General features: G+C 36.0%; 1 protein-coding gene across 4 annotated transcripts in view; it reads right to left on the bottom strand.

The window, feature by feature from the left end:
- LOC106461525 (gephyrin-like) overlaps positions 1 to 16,350 on the bottom strand; it is a 136,493-nt gene extending 120,143 nt beyond the window's left edge. The window contains exons 1-2 of one of the 4 annotated variants that reach the window (XM_022388519.1): positions 15,901 to 15,975; positions 15,718 to 15,778 (exon numbers count right to left, since the gene is read on the bottom strand). The gene's annotated coding sequence lies outside the window, so the exon portion shown is untranslated. Of the gene's footprint in view, positions 1 to 15,717; positions 15,850 to 15,900; positions 16,001 to 16,175 lie in introns of those variants that run through there. The other 3 variants (XM_022388520.1, XM_013921357.2, XM_013921358.2) reach the window with 3 other exon arrangements.
- Positions 16,351 to 16,705: the final 355 nt, after the last annotated feature.

Raw genomic sequence — 16,705 nt, 5'->3', positions numbered from 1 at the left:
CTAGTGTGTTGGTAGGTAAGTAATTACTTACTTTAGTTATGTATATATATATATATATATATATTCTTGTGTGTGTGTGTGTGTGTGTATATATATATATATATATATATATTGTATCATACAACTGTTCATTAGGTGTATGTTATGAATGTAGCAGTTTCTTATTTTGCTTTATAAGTTCCAATTTAAGATTTATAGTTATATTCTTTTTGGCTAATGTCAAGATTTTCAAAAGATTTGGTTTTTATTTAAAATAAAAGTTTTTTTGTTCTATTATTTTGTGAAGATTTCATTTTTAAATATAATCATTTTAATTTTAGTGTTCATTTTTGCCATTTAAAGGCTTGATCTGATGTGTCAATGTGCTGAGCTTTATGGCTCTTTTGTACATGACGGAGCAGCACAAATAAAACATTTCTATTGGGTTATGAAGGTTGAAACCACAAACTATTTTTAAGCAAGCTATCAAATTTCTTTAAAGTCTCACCTCTGTGCTTGAATTTGTTTGATACTACAGTACAGGCTATTTGTGCAATTTTCTTATTTATATTGAAGTTATATGTTCCCACAATATATATGATGCTTTACATGAATCATAAAGCATCTCATTAATTTCAGAACTTACCTTCTGAATATTAAATAAAAAAAAGACATTAAATATGGAAATACAAATAATACCATTTTTCTTCATATGAGGTATTCTGGCCATCAAATCAATTGGAAATTAACAGGAATTTTAAGCAAAAAGGATATTTACATAAGAAGAAATAATTGAAAGTTACTTAATCAAAAGCCTAATTTCAACACCTTCCAAGATCACTTCAAGTTAAACAGCTTTCTGACCATTGGTGTCCTCAAGGGAATTCAAAGTTCCAGAATCACTTAAGCATTGTAGACCATTCTTCCTGCTAAAAGACAACATGAAACTGAAGAAGGTACATGAATGTGTTGACACTAGTGTCTCTAATTTCAATTCTTCTGATAGTTTGTTCTATTCACTGTAATTTTCTTCACTAACTTTTTAACTGCTACATATGATATGTGTTCTTTTATTATCAACATAAGTTGCCTGAAAATGTGGTCTGTGCAATTAGTTTGAATTTTCTTGTACTTTTGTTGAGTGGTATATAGATTTATAGGGCTAAGTTTAAGTTGGATTAATACCTTATTTGTTAATTTTGAAGTGATCTTCATGAGATAAAGAGCCCTTTGTTACTTTGTCTTTCCTTATCTTCTTAGTGATGTGAAATTCTCAAAAACTTGTTTTTAGAAAATATTCTTCAGAGCATTGATGAAAAGGTGCCATTTCCCCTTCTTAGTTGTTGTTTCACATTTAGGCCAAGTTTTATTTTGAAATTTCATGTTAACAAGCCATGATGTTTGGTAGTATATCTTCATCTTCCTCAACTCAAGCCATGACCATCAATTTTGCTTCTATCTTCAAACCAAGCCACGATGCTTAAGAGATCATCATCACCCTCCTCTACATAAGCCATCACCAATACAATCCACCTTTCTGGTTAATTGTTTTTGTCACAATAGTTCTTATAAATTATTCTAAAGAGCGGGGTGAAGGAGAATAAGACTTTCTCAAACACCCCATAGTTTGCCTTTGGAGAACTTTTCCTTTAGACTAAATAACTGCCATGAATTTTTTTTTTTTTTCATGTGTACATACAGAAAGATGCCAAATATGCATTCTAGAAGTGAAGTTACACACACTAAAGCATCAGCCACAAACTGCCATCAGCCATAATGGGTTCATTATGTCAGTCCTTGATCCATAATTTATTAATGCATCAATTAGTCACATTGAAATAATGTTGAAAACATGTACACTTAGATACTACCATATGTTGTAGATGCTGTGAAGAGTGGATTTAGAGTGCATGAATTTCCCAGTTTTTCCCTGGGTCTGAAAACTAAGTTCCTATTCTTTCTGCAAAAGAGGAGTATCCAGTATCCTACATCCTTCAAAACTTTTCACAAGAGTTTGTGGAGTGGGAGGAGTAAACATAAAGCAGTATAAGCTGCTGGACATTGTATGTTTACATTTTCCTATACTGAAAATGTTTTTCCAATAATACCTCCTCTCACACTTTAAATTTATAGCAACAAAAGGTTCTCTTCTTTGCCCATTTAAGCATTGGTATGAATTCTACCTCACTTGTTCCAGTCTTTATACCCCACTATATCTCCAATAGTGATTTTAATCTTATGGCTCTCTCCACTTACGTCAATGTGCCTTCTATATTTGATCCATATATAAGCTCCCCATTACTCTTTCTTATTCACTTTTTCAATATTATCAGACTCAAACACTGGCTATTGTGAGGAGAAAAAGCAGGATGGTGTGAGAAGAAGTAAGTATTAGTGAAAATATATTTTTGGTATAGGTAAATGTAAACTTCCAAAACACACCTCACATTTAGCTAGAATCCCACAATGACCAGATGAAGGGGACGGTGAGGGCAACATCCACACAGAAAGTCTGCATAGAAAAACAAGTGTGCAAAATTGAGATATAATAAATCATACTAGTGCGGGTCTGCACAACTTCTGAAAGAGGTTTACTCTTCACTCAGATAAAGTGAAATCTACACAAGGGCAGTAAAGGTCAACTGGCTACAGAGTCAACACTGTTCATTATCATGAGATTTGTTCAGGCCCCAACCACACAGGTGAGGTTCCACGTTTCATTGTTGGAATTATAAGGCTATAGATGCAAAGCTAGATCCAAGATGTAGTGGCTAAGCCATAGAGACCACAATATGATACAACTATATAATAGGAATATGATATGAAGGGTACCCAACCTGAAAGTTACAGAATGTTGCAGGTGAGCCATCAGAATTATGAAGAAAAGGCAGGCAACATCCAACTGGACAAGTCTTTCCCCCAACCTGAAGAAGCTCAGAATGCAACAAACTGAACTAAGAATTACAGAGTCAATTCATGCTTCACTCAACCTGATGAAACAGACATCGTCCAGCCTGGGATTATGAACCAAAAACTCTTCAATCTGGGAGGCAAGGGAAAACCTCCTGCCCCCAGAATTATGAGGAGGATGTGGAACAAACAAAGTTCAACCAATGGCTCACAGATCTGACACTCTGCATGCAGAATTATGAGGAGTCAAGGATCCTCTTCCATGATCATAGAAAGTAAGAGAATGACCAAAAAGAAGGGCCACAGTCACACAACTGGATAGTGAAGTGTCATCTCTGAACCTGAATTATGAGGAGATTCCCACGTGGGCTGGACTGGCTCCCTGCCTGACATCTGGGAAAAACCATTCAGGGTTAAAGGTGGGAAGGTATCCAGCTTTGCCCTCTTCTCCTTGAGTAGAATAAAGAGTACAAACATCACTCAGGAGGAACAGACCTCTGTCTACCACTCCAGTGACTAGAAACGGAGAGTGGTAAGGACTCCCTTGCTAGAAGAGAGAGGGAAGGGGTGACTCACATTGAGGAATCCTGAGGAACAATGCTCCAGAGACATGGTAATAGGTGAACAACGTTCCTTATTTTGATAAGCAAACCAACACGAATTTCTTCAACTCAGGGGTCGGCAAAGATGGGCAAAGTACCTTTATGCTTTATTCATGATAGTCCAGTATAGTATATTTGACATAGAACAATTGTTCACCACCCGGAAAGCACCAAAGCAGTCTTATGGAACACCCCAACCCAACAGAGCTCATTGCTACAAGGAATTTAGTTACTAATCTACTGGTAGCTAGTGCAGATTTGTAATAACATACCTGACCAGGCAACACTCACCACTGAGTGGGATCCAAATGAGAATGACAAGAAGGTCCCTGAAAAGTAATGAAGTCACTCACCTCTGTCACAATCGAGCCAGGGTGTGTAGAATAGTGGCAGGGGGGTAGCTGAAATTCATACAAGGAGGAGACTGCTAAATCCTGTAAATAGTGCTATATAAAGGTGGTAGGTGTGGTCCACATACCAGCCTGCACAATTATCTCCAGCAGGTGATGCAACTAAGCTTCAGAGACATTAATATATGTCGAGGTTCATGAGATGAGACCCTAAAAAGTCTCGATTCTGACAATGAAAGACCAGAGTAAGCTATCCAAACCAACTGATGAATCTAATTTGTCAAAATGATAGAGGATAAGTTGCATGATACCAAAGGATCCCAATAGATAATAACTGGTGGCATGAGCCCCAAAAATGCTTAAGTGCATGCCACATAACATCGAAGAGCACAAACAGGGCATAAAAAATGACATGGATCTGATTGGTTGTATAAATGGAAAATGGAGGGAAGATGAATTTGAAAAAAAGCCTTTTCTCCTTCCCTAGCTACTGTATTTCTAGGTAGAAAGGACCTATCTGGATACATCAGAACGTAGTTGGAATGGTACGGTGCCCTGTGAACATGAAGCCCAAACACATCTGAATGTTGATGCCCTCTAGCCAATAACAGAAGAAATTATGTTGTAAGTGAAAGAAAATATAATGAACATGGCCCCAAAGGTTCAAAAGATGGACATGTTAATGCATGGAGAACCACTGTGATATCCCAATTAAGAACCTGGAAAGGACGACAAGGACAGATAACCTGAAATGATTTCAAAAGTAATGACAAAACTGGGGCCGCAAACTGTTCTTCTCTTAGAAAAATAAAAAGTAGCTGATAAGGCAGCCTTATCCAAGACAACAGACAAAGGTACCAAACCTTTGTTAAACAACTATGTTAAAAATTGAGAGACATGTGGCACAGTAGGACATAAAGGGTTAAGCCCATGTCTGAGAGACCACTGATGATAAATAAACCATTTCATTTGATAAATTTCCAAAGGAGGATGTTGAATGGAATGTGCTAATAAGGACACCACTCAATACAGTCCCTCATGTCGTGTGATGGCCACATAAAATCCAAGTGCAAAGTTGATGAATGCTGAGTGCTACATGAAAAATGTCCAACCAGGCTTGACATAAGAGAGATGATCAGTGAGAAAGGGGAAGAGGCTGAACCTCCTGAAGATACTGGAGGAGTGGAAACCAGGGCTGACCCAGCCAATATAGTTCCACCAAAAAAACTCAACAGGACCTGGAATGAATCAGTGCCAGAGCCTTGGAGAGTAGATGAATCAGAGGAAATGCAGAAAAAGGAAGACCTGTCCAATCCTGGCAGAGAGCATCTGCTCCCAAAGCCAGAGGGTGAGATACTGGAGCCCAGAAGGATGGGAGCTGAGCAGTGCAGTGTGTGAAAGCATTAATCTGTTTTGTCCCTAGATGAGAGCATATCTTGAGGATGAAGCATCCATTCCATAGGAAGAGCTCTGTAGGGATGAGATAACTGGTCAACCACTATATTCATTACTCGTGGAACATGACAAGCAAAGAGAACAATTTGGTGTTTTTGTGCCTACAGAACAAGATCCACTGTTTGAAAACAAAGATCTTGAGTGAGTGCCCCTTGCTTTGAAATGTACGAGACTACTGTGGAATTGTCCAAATGAAGCAAAATGAGACCCTGAGTCATAGCCCATTGAACTGCTAAAATTTCTAAGAGATTGATGTGGAGAGAAGGTTCCTCTACTGTCCAAAGTCTCTGGAATTCCATATTTTCTATATGAGCACCCCAGACCTGAAGAGAAGCATTTGTGAAGATGTGTATCTCTGGCCATGGAGGTGTTAGAGGGACACCTACTGTTATGTTGTCCCTGTCCAACCAGATCCAGAAAACTGTAATCCAATAGTCTCAATGGACAATCCAGTGCATCTGTGCAAATGTTCCACTGGTCCCATAATGACCACTGAAAGGCTCTCATGTGGACCTGACCTAAAGGAATAAGTGATTCTAAGAATACCCACATCCCCAAAAGAGGTAGAACTGTGTGTGCTGGTGGAGGAGGAGGCAACTGAATTTGAAAAATCAGCCATTCCATGGTCCGAAGATGTAGAGGAGAAGGTTGGGCTCGGCTTACTCTGGAAGCAAAAAACACCCCTAAATGGATTAGGTACTGTGTGGGAATAAGAATAGGCTTCTCCTTTTTAATAAGAAATCCAGCTCTTGCAGCTTCTGATAAGAGAGTTTGAGTGTTCAGTTCTGCCACTTGGCAAGAAGGGACAACAAGAAACCAGTCATTCATGTAATGGTGAGTGTGAATGCTAGGGGAGTAGAGATGGTGTGAAAAACTGACAAACCTGGTTGTCTTGCATGAAACAGAGATAACGCCTTGAAGACTCAATGATCGGGATATGAAGGTAGGCAACTGAGATGTCGAATTTTGTCATCCATAGTATAGGTGAAAAAGCCACCAAAGGGAAATAAATGACTCCATTGTAAACCAAGGAGGCTGGAGGAAGCAATTGGGACAAGAAAGGTCGATGACCAGTTGCCACTCACCAGTCTTTAATAAGGAGTCTCTCTCCAAAGATCCCAGCAATAAACCAACAAATCATGATACCAAGGAGGAAGAAGAAGCTGATAACCTTACCAAAGTGGAAGTCAATTACTGAATAAGGTCCTCCGAAATTTGAGCAAGGGATCAATGATAGGCCTCAGACAACAGTTGCAAATATATTAAAAAGTGCAAAACTGTTGTAAGTGACAGGCAAATTCTAGGAACTCAAATTGATTAAGGTGAACAGTGGAATCTTATCTAGAGTTCCAAATAGGAAGTATAGGGTCTAATCTCTGACAGTCCAAATAAGGGAAAGCTGAGGCATGCTGATCCAATACACAAGGAGGACAAGGCATGACAACATTTTCATTCAACTGATCTGCAAATCTCCTTGTATGCACAGCAATATCAGGTGAAGATGGAAAGACCAGGTAACCAAACTAGTTCCTCCTAATAAAGGTGAAGATTCATAAGCCACATGAGAAATACTAAAAACATTACAAACATGGCATACTAGTTGTAAAAAGAGTGCAGGAAGCAGAATGTCTGTCCAAGGTTCAAGAGTAGCTATCTGAGCAAAAGAAGGTGTTGGAGAAGTAGAAGTGAAATTCTCACTAGTCCACCTTTGATCTCCCACCAGCTCAGCCACAGAGCCAACAGGAGAAAAACCAAGAGACCACATGTAAGACTCTTACCTCTCTGCATATACAAGGAACTGTACATCCTCTGCAGAAGGTGCCCCCTCCTCCCCAATGCTAAACCATCAATACATTAGTAGTTAGCAAATAAAAAAATGAAACAAATCCTTGGAACCATTACCAAGATATATCCTAGCCAATTCTGACCATATTGTTCATTTTCTTCTCTTTTTTTGCACACCCAATTTGTTTTTATGGTGCACATATTTAATTTTTAAACCTCAGCCATCATCTAAATCTTTGTCCAAGTGCTTTGAAATTAATGTCATAAATTTCCTTTAAACTTTACAAGATCATTACTTTTGTTTTTGTAAAAATTTTTGTGGAATTCTGACGAGTAGTTCTCTTGTAAAGGGCTTGTAAAATTTTAAATCAGCTGTGCCAATGGATGGAATTTAGACTGGCTTCCTATGTAAACATGCGAGACTAGCAAGTTTTAGTTGTTTCTTGATAGCCACTACTTCTTTGTCCAAACTAATAATTTGCTTGTAAGTTTAATTCATAAGTTTATTTTCCATATATATATATATATATATATATATATATAAGCCTACATACTCAAGCATGCTGTAGCTCGTGCTAACTATATAACCATAGGACTTGCTTGTATTCCAGTATTATTTACTATTCACTAAGTAAACTATGTTTTTACTGTCAAGACTTTTTTATTCACATCTACCTACTAATATATAAGATTTCTAAGTGGTTTTGGCTGACTGGCAGGCTTTGGCCAGAATTATTGTCCAAGTTTTGAATGTTACTCACTACTGAAGTGTGGTATTAACTTGTTGTGTGTGCCTAGTGCTTACATTAGCAAGGAATTTTTTTTGTTAAATACATGTATAAAAAAGGTACGTGTATTTCATAAAAAGATAAGCAATCAGTATTATTGGATAATTAGTTTAAAATTGCTTGCTGAAAAAAATAAACTCTATACTTGGTTGAGAATTTTGTTATCATGTTTGTCAATTTTATTAACGATAGCATATGTATCAGTTACTTTCCATTTGACCACTTTTTTTTCAATACTAACATACACGTAATCATACACAAAAGCAGCCAAATGACAAGTAACACATACTTGTGTTATCGTTAATAAAACTGACAAACATGATAACCAAATAATTCTAAACCAAGTATAGAGTTTACTTTCTTAGCAAGCAATTTTAAACTATGTACCCAATAATACTGCATTGGCCACATTCTAATATCAATTCTTTTACCTGCTGATCGTATAACAAATAACTTTTTTTCTTGGCCACAATTTTTTTTTCTTTTTTTACTAGACAAGCTGTTTTAGATTTAGATTTTGTATTACATTAGGAGCAATAGTTATATCTGTATTAGTAACTCAACTCTTAATTTCTAGTGTTACACAAAAGTTTCTCAAGATAAAATAATTAACTCATCATATATTATTTTACCTTACAAAATGTAGCTTAAATGATCTGTGATTATTGTTTTCAGGTTCAAAATTGTTTTTAAAGGAAATAAAACTTTGTACACTATGTGTAATGCCCATTTAAAAAGAAAAAGATTGCTATATGATTCAGCACTTAGTGTTATTGCATTAAGTTCACCTACAGTTTTAGAAATCAGGTGAATCAACCATTAAAATTAACTCCTAAAAAACTACAACAAAAAAAGGATACACAATCCTGTTGTTTAGAAAAAATAATCCTGATAGTTATTAAAAAAAATATGGATTCACAGAATTTGTTAGATTTATTTAAAAGTAAGGTATCTGTGTAAATAACTTGATGTTTTAGTTACTTAGAACCTATTTATCAAAAAATAAAACAAGCTGCTCATAATATTAGCATTATTGTTGAAACCAGATTTATTTGTGATTAAATATACATACTAATTATATTTATTAAAACTTTATCTTATAAAAGTATTAGAAGAAAAGACTACTCAATTGGAGTCAACATTCACCAAAAGTGTGGACACATAGTAAAACAGAAAATTGTGTCAGTGATGGCTGTTCCACCTACAGAATTTTCTTGTAATGAATTTATATAACTGCACATAGATAAATGTATCATTTGGAAACAACTCATAATATGTCTTTGCAACCAGTACTATCAACTGATATACCATGACATTTGGCAAAATAAAGGGTAAAATGACGTGAAAATGAAGTTTTACACTGGTCTGACAGAGGACAAAGAATCAGGAACAGAAACCATGAAAGGAAGCCATGCATACCACATAATATCCCAAAGCACAGACTGGACACAGAAGGTGATCTGGATCAGAGTGGGAATAGAAGTGTGAAATGTTGGGTAGGAAAATGGGATTGAAGGCAAAATTACCCTCACAAGCAGCAGAAGTTATGGGAAATATGGTTCTATATCAGTAAAGGAGAACATAGGTGCTATGGTAAAGGATACATGAGACATCATTGGTAAAAACACATACAATTGTTGGCATCCCTAAGCTAAAAGGAAATAGGTTTTAAGGTAAGGTGGTACAGGGAACAAGATGCCAAAGGTTCAAAAGGGGGAGGGATAGGAAATGTTAGACATTAAGATTCCAATCTGGAATGGGAGAGGGTTGGAGAACATGAAGGATCTGAAAGGATCAAAACAAAAGAGATATGACCAGAGATGAGAAAATATAGTGAAACATTGAAAAATGGAAGGTAGAGGATAAGGCAGCCCAATAGCCTGCAAGGGTCAACACAGAGAAATCCTTGTCAAACAACCAAGAGAAAAAGTCTGAAATATGAAGGAGGGAAGAGTGGGAAGGAAGGAGGCCACAACATTTCACCCAATGGCAAAAAACATGCAATTTATTCTGATACACAGATAAAGAGAAATGATAGACAGAATGGAAAATAAGGGATGATACCCAATTGGAAAGACTGGTCTTTCTAGCAAGGGACCAGACAAAAGACACGCATGAAGCCTGAGAGTAGAGATGGACAGATGAAATTGGCATGCATGAGGTTGATCAAGCAGAAACAGGGAGGGAGGAAGAGATAAAAGTGGTATTAACTGGAAGGGCTGAAGTAGAAGAACCAAGTCTAAGCTGGCCAGAACAGCACTATCAGAAGTATTAGATAAACACAGAGTGGATTGAATGATGTTACACAGGGTAGAAGATGTATAAAAGGATAAACATAAATTATAAATATAAACATACAGGTTCTTCCAGTCTTGGCTGAACACATCCACTTTTAAAGTTGGTGGATGTGGAACAGGAGACCAAAAAAGAGTTTTGGATCCTGATGGGTGATAAAAGTGTCCAACCGGGATGAGTCCAACTGACAGAATAGTCACCAGAAGACCTGTGGATCGAGGGACCACTCTATGGGAAGAACCCTGTCAAGATGAGATAACTTGCCACCTGGCAGGGCCCTATTAAGCACATACTGAAATAAGAAAAAAGTGTACTCACCAGCCTAGAAACAGTGGGTAGTCTTTGTAGAATGGTAAAGGTAGGAGGTAATCTTTGGGAGATGAGTCAGCCACATGATGAAGATAGTGGGTGATGAATTTGTGAATAGTCCACATGCTCACCTGAAGGAATTGATCTAGTGAGTGTTGGAAATGAGTATAAATATCAGAATGACAGCAACCAAAGAAAAAAGTAAAAGGAAATACATTTTGAGAAAAAGGTGGAATAAGGTGCAAGTTGCCTCTGGCTCAAAGGGTTCACAGATAAGAGCAAAGAGAATGACTTTGAGGTCCTAGTCAGGCATGGGAGTGGGGCAAGTTGGTCTATGGAGAAGGAAGGAGTGGAAACACTCTGCAGTATTGAGAAAGGCAAAATGTTGTGGACAAGGCCACATAACTGAAAGTGGTGGAGACAGTTAATCTATAGTTAAACAGCCAGGCAATGAAAGGAGATAGTATACAGTAGGACAGTCAGGAGAAAGGTGACAGAGGATGGACCAACAATAAAAAGATATCACTTATACTGGTAGGTGGACAAAGTGGAAGGGTGACAAGAATGAGAATGGAAAAACTACATGATTGGAGTGTCTAGTTCTGCTGATGAAGGACTGGCCAAATCCCAAATGTGAAGATGGAAGGCCGGGATCCCAGTGATGTGTGAGGTTGAAGCAAAATATAGAATATAGTAGGCAGGGGAAGAGAGGATTGAGTTGTCAGGCAACACAGAAGAGGGAACTAAGGTTGAACTGGCCAGAGAGGTGCCACCAAGAGGACATGACAAGAAGTATCTTGAAGGAGAGGTGGGTAAGCATAAAGCAAAAGATGAGACCAGTCCTGGCTAAAAGCATAAATAGACAGGGTCAAAGGATGGGGAACAAAAAACCAGAAGAGAGGAAGCTTGGAATTTAGAGGTGGCAAAGGCATCACTGAGTGGAGTCCTCAAGAAAGCACACCTGATGGAAAACCTGGGGAGAAGAGACCATTCTGTGAGCATAACACAGTATGGCCAAGAGAGGCAGTCCATAACTACGCTAACAGCATCCGGTACATGACAAGCTATGAGATAGACCCATTGAGAATTGGTTCAATAAAAAAGGTCCAGGTTTTGAAAGCAAAGGATACCTTGACAGTTCATACAGGAAAAACCGTGTAGTTATCAGAATGGATCATAACAAAATGATCCAGGAGGGTAAGAAATATGAGCATGCCCAATGGACTACAAGAAGTTCGAGTGTATTGATATGGATAAAGGACTCATCCTGAATCTGTGTGCCAGATGTAAAATTGTTGTTTACATGTGCCCCCCAAGAAGAAGCATTTGGTGCACATCTGGTTTGGGTGGAGGTTAGAAGATATTGGATCGGTCCACCAGCCATCAATACAAATCCTCAAGTAGAGGAGGAGATAGGTGAACCATCTTGGTCAAAGATTCCTGCGAGTGGTTCCACTGGTTGCAGAAAGACCATTGGAGAAGGCGCATATGTGTATAACCCAACAAAATAAACTGTTCCAGTGAAAACATAGTCCCCAAAAGCAAAATCCTGATTGCTAACTGACAGATAGGAGAAGGCTAGGAACAGTTGAGAAAAAGAGTTGAAAACAAACCCCAGGTGAATAAGATATTCCTTTTTTTTCGAGACATTGTAGGTAGATAGGATCAGATAGAGAAGGGAAAAAAGAAAACAGGATGAAAGCTGAGAGGAAGAGGAAAAGAAATGGAGAGAAAGTCCATGGGTAAAAAGTAGAGTAACCCCTGAGAATGGAAAAGTATACCATGGGTGCTCAAATCACAACAGATGGGTACCCACATAACCCATCTCAATGAGTCTGATGCCAGGTAGAAGAAGAAAGTTGGGGAGAAGAAATCAAAAGATGGGAAACTGGTGACTAAGTCAAGGTACAGTGGTGGAGGGTAAGGTTTGGGACAGTGTGGAAACTAAAGACAAAAGTGAGAACTGATGATGGGCAGCCTCCGCCCATGATTCAATCAAATCAGGAATACCCCAAAAACTAGAGGGTAAAGAAATGTGGCTAGATGAAGATGTCATAGAAGAGTAAAAATAAGTTGAACCTAGGAAAGAAGAGTATCCTTACCCAACAACAAAATCAGGCCACTATCTTATTAGAATGATACATGGTTACTTAACTATTTATTGACAGAAAATGTATTTTTTAGAAAAATAAACCCTTTCTGCAAGTTAAGACAACATACCCTTCAATAAAGAACTTCACCATCTTGTCTAATCATAAATGTCTTTAAAACAGAGAATGGTACTATTACTTGAAAATATTAACAAGTGAAAAAAATGACTCAAAATAAATAAAAAATTCTTTTGACCTTTGGGAGTTCTTTAAGAATTTGCTGATAACATTAAACTCATTTTCTAGGTGTAATGAGGATGCTACAGAATGACTTTGGTCAACTGGACAAATAACCTTTGATCACAGTAAGTGCATGGTAATGCATTTGGGTTATAATTTGCATCATATAGATGAGAAACCACTCAGCACCATGACTGAAGAAAAGGATCTTAGCATAGTGGTAGATATAAAGTAGTAATGCTAATAAAATTTTAGATTGTACTAATTACTAGTTATGACTAAAGAATGATGACTTATAGAAAAAGATTCAAATGAGAGCTACTACAATGATCCCACAAATGAAAGGTTTATCTTATAGTTCTCTTATTTCCTATTGAGAAAAGAAGAGTAAAAATGATTTTATTTAAGTTTGTAGCATTATTCAGGGAACTGACAGGAAAAATTAATTTGATTTTTTTGTTCTGTGTTTTAAATATAAGATGAAAATGATACAAGTTTGAGATTTGGAAAAACAGTTACATTTTATATTTCTAATAAACTGATTGACTTATGGAATAAGAATTTAAAATGGAAATAAGTAATTTTCTGAAAAATATAGGGTAGGTTTAAGTTATTCTTAAGGGTGCAGCCTTGATGGATGAAATGGCTTCTTGCCTGTATTGTCATTGTCTTTCAATGGGTGGACTCTTTTAGATTATTTGATAAAAATAAGGGCATAATATAGATAAGAATATGTGTATATTGTTGGAACTTGTTTTTTCTCTGAGTGGGTTCTCTTGAATTATTTGATAAATATAAGGCCAAGTCCAGTTCATATACAATAACAAATTAGTTTATTTCTTCCTTACCATCTGCTTCAGGCTATGCAGTTGTAAGCCTATGAACACAAATAGTATTTTCACTTTAAACAGAAATTTCCTCAACTGATAACAAACCTGACTAACTTACTAATTAACTTTATTCAATCAACAACTACTCAATTCTTTGCACACTGAATATTTTGCTAAATTCTCTATAACTATTACTTCACTAACTTACTGACTGGCACTCAGATACTCACTAATGGCTTGCTCATATTTATAATTAATGTACATACCTAAATCTTAGTTTATTGGATCTTAACCTCATGTGCCCTCTAAACATCTAAATCAAAATAATGAAAATATAGCATACAACAGTATGTTAAGAAAATATGCACTTTCTATTTTGTAGTTGACATAAGACTCCTATTAAGTATTAAGAGAGAAATTACATACATTTTTAGTCAAAGTATATTAATTTATTAACATCTGTTACTAATCAGTTTACATTAAATTATAACTATAAACTACAACTCAACTTCTATTAGTGTCATGTGATAAGGCTGGCTTTGAGTGTTTTATTTTTTATTTTATTTTAATAGATGGTGTGACCTGGATGGACCAACAGATCTCCTTGTCCCAAAATTATACACAAAAACATAGCATTTAAGGGATAAATAGAGGCCTTAAAAATGGTAATAACAAATCCACTATAAACAAAATCTTAAATCCCACCCCAATCCTTAGAATATTTATCAAGCAAACTGGGAATAATCTTACTCATAGTACTCTAAGCAGTGTGCTGTTGCTAGGTAGGGCAAATAGGATTTCAAGTTGTATCAACAGCAATATCAAATACAAACCTGAAGAGGTTATAATTGCATTGTTTTAGTCACTGGATAGGCTTGTTTGGAGTAATGTGTTCAGTCTTGGGGTCCTTATCTTAAGAAGGATATTCAACTGTTGGAAAGGGTTCATAAGAGAGCTAGTGCTAGATGGTTTAAGAGACCAATCAACCTGAACACCACAATCTTTTTCTTCCATAAAACTGTTAAGGATATTCCCATCAAAAATAATTCAAATCATAATAACCCACATGCATTACCTTGCATTTTTTAGAATTAAAATCAATGAACCATTTATTCACCCAACTAACTATATGATCTAAATCCTTTTGTAAAACAGAAACATCCTCCTTATAGCCAGCAACAACCATCTTAAGATTATCAGCAACTTTAAGCAATTTATTGACCATTCCTTTATCTATGTAAATCAAAATGACAAAGGGTCCTAAAACTGAGCTCTGGAATAGCCTAGTTGAGATTAATCCAATCTGACTGAATTCCATTTATAACAATTCTCAATATTATTCACTCCAACTATTTCTTGATCTGACTAGCCAACTTTTCCCTACATCCACAGTGATAATTTTATTAACAAGCCTTTTATGTAGCAACTAGTTCAGGGTTACCAGACATCCCAGTAAAACTGACATAATTAGGCCAAGTAAGAAAAAATATATACGTTTAGTATCCAGAGTTTTTGAAAAAAGGAAGAAGTTCCTTGTTTCTATTTTTTAATTACCTCATTTAAAAACAGCTTGCACCTTTTTCATGACTGTTGCTTGTTTTCAGAGGGTCCATGTCAGGCATGTCTTCTTTGTTTCATTTTTAATCAAAATGATACAGAATTTATGACAAATAAAGAAAAAGGGTGAAATGAATCAACTGTATTCATCTCACTTTTTTAATCAGAATTCTTCTTTGTTTCTTTTTTTGATCAAAAAATGAGCATTCAAAAACTGAAAAAAAAAAAAAAACGTGGAGGGAAATGGCTGCAAAAAAGAAAGTGGGCAAGGATGCTAAACATGTATTTGTTTTTACTTGGTCTTACATTTATCCTTCTTCCTTCCAAACAGAAATAGTATAATCCTTGAATTGTCCATTTCTTTGTAGTTTAATGTGAGTAATCTAAATACAAGGTTCTATTATATACAGCTCTTTTAAGTTTTACAAAGATAAATCAAACAGTACAGACAGTTTCCCTAAATTTGGGAAACCTTGCCTTGTCAAATGCTTTAGTATAGTTTATTGTATTAATAATAATAGGCTTACCCTCATCAACCTAAGCCATTATTACTATCAGCATGATTTTCTCTCAGTGAAACCACACGGACTACCCAACAAAATTAAAATTTTGTTATTAAATAATAAATTACTTTACAAAGCATTTTTTAACACTTTGAAAAATCTTTCCACCAATGATGTAACTTGCAAAACTAAAAGGCCTATAATTACCTGGACAATTTTTATTACTTCCCTTAAAAAGAGCAACCCTGTCCTAAAATCAACCCTGTTGACCTGCCCAGCACTCAAGAACTTGCAAAATATTATTAACATGTGTCGCTTAATCCAGATCGCGTAAGGTTTGAATTAGGGTCGCAAGAAATCCGAAAAAAAAATATTTTTTATTTTTGGTAAAATTTCCAGAAAAAAAAATTACATTATTTTAGATTGTATTACAAAATAAACAAAATAATGACAACTATTTATAAAGCACCACCTTTTAATACCTCTGTAAATCGGAATTTTCGTTACACATCCAACACGAGATACAATTAACCTAATTTCAGTCTATACATAGTTGTGTACAGGAAGTATTCAAATACAGACCAAAGTTGAGATTTGAGAAGCGCGTGCGTCACGCAACAATAGAACTGAAGTGTAAGATTTTTTAACGTTTCTTTGAAATATAGGAATTAAAACTTAAAAAATATAAAACTTTGAATTATAACGTAAATTATAATGCTAATTTCATTAACATGCACTTATCTTAAAGTTGCTTAATTAAATTTTGAATACAATTCAATAAAACCCTGTGACATGACCAGAAAAGGGACGCATAACTTTAAACGCTAAATGTCACATCGAATTTCATGCTGTTCGATTACACAACTCTCCCTTACGATAACCATAGAAAGTTATTTCGAAATCTAGAAATGTTTTTCTGTAATATCAAAACAAAATCCGAATCATTATATATCAAGTCTGGCTTGTTTGTAAAGGCTATTAACTCAGCATTAAAGGAAGATTTAAACTAGGA

The sequence above is a fragment of the Limulus polyphemus genome, unplaced genomic scaffold (genome assembly GCF_000517525.1).
Source record: "Limulus polyphemus unplaced genomic scaffold, Limulus_polyphemus-2.1.2 Scaffold978, whole genome shotgun sequence".
In the NCBI taxonomy this organism is placed as follows: domain Eukaryota; kingdom Metazoa; phylum Arthropoda; class Merostomata; order Xiphosura; family Limulidae; genus Limulus; species Limulus polyphemus.
Note: the sequence above shows the minus strand (reverse complement) of the source record. Positions and strands in the feature narration are given on the sequence as shown.